This window comes from Microtus ochrogaster, chromosome 16 (assembly GCF_000317375.1).
Source record: "Microtus ochrogaster isolate Prairie Vole_2 chromosome 16, MicOch1.0, whole genome shotgun sequence".
Taxonomy (NCBI): domain Eukaryota; kingdom Metazoa; phylum Chordata; class Mammalia; order Rodentia; family Cricetidae; genus Microtus; species Microtus ochrogaster.
Genome location: NC_022018.1, coordinates 27614316 through 27614815, shown reverse-complemented (window position 1 = coordinate 27614815; position 500 = coordinate 27614316). Strand labels below are relative to the sequence as shown.

The 500-nt window shown below is 50.0% G+C and overlaps 1 protein-coding gene across 3 annotated transcripts in view; it reads right to left on the bottom strand.

The window, feature by feature from the left end:
* The window catches only part of Sfmbt2 (Scm like with four mbt domains 2), a 181052-nt gene that overhangs the window by 93040 nt on the left and 87512 nt on the right, over positions 1-500 (bottom strand). The window lies entirely within an intron of this gene.

The following is a 500-nucleotide window of genomic DNA, read 5'->3' as shown; positions in this document are numbered from 1 at the left end:
CGCTGGGATTACAGGTGTGCATTAACACCACAGGAGCTGGGATTACAGGTGTGCATTAACACCACAGGAGCGCTGGGATTACAGGTGTGCATTAATACCACAGGAGCGCTGGGATTACAGGTGTGTATTAGCACCACAGGAGCGCTGGGATTACAGGTGTGTATTAGCACCATGGGAACGCTGGGAGTACAGGTGTGTGTTAACAATCCAGTTTATTGATGTGCATTAACACATTCTTGAGTGCTGGGAATCCAAACTCAGGCCTTCACGCTTGCATGGCAAGAACATTACCCACTGAGCCATTTCCACAGCCCTCCCACAGCTTAGTTTATATTTGAAAAAGAGGGAGGGAAAGAGGGAGACGGGCAACTGAGAATGGAGGGGGAGGGGGAGAGAGAGCATGAGCAAGACTGACGGCGTTCACAACTCAAGACTGACGGCGTTCACAACTCAAGACTGACGGCGTTCACAACTCAAGACTGATGGTGTTCACAACTCAA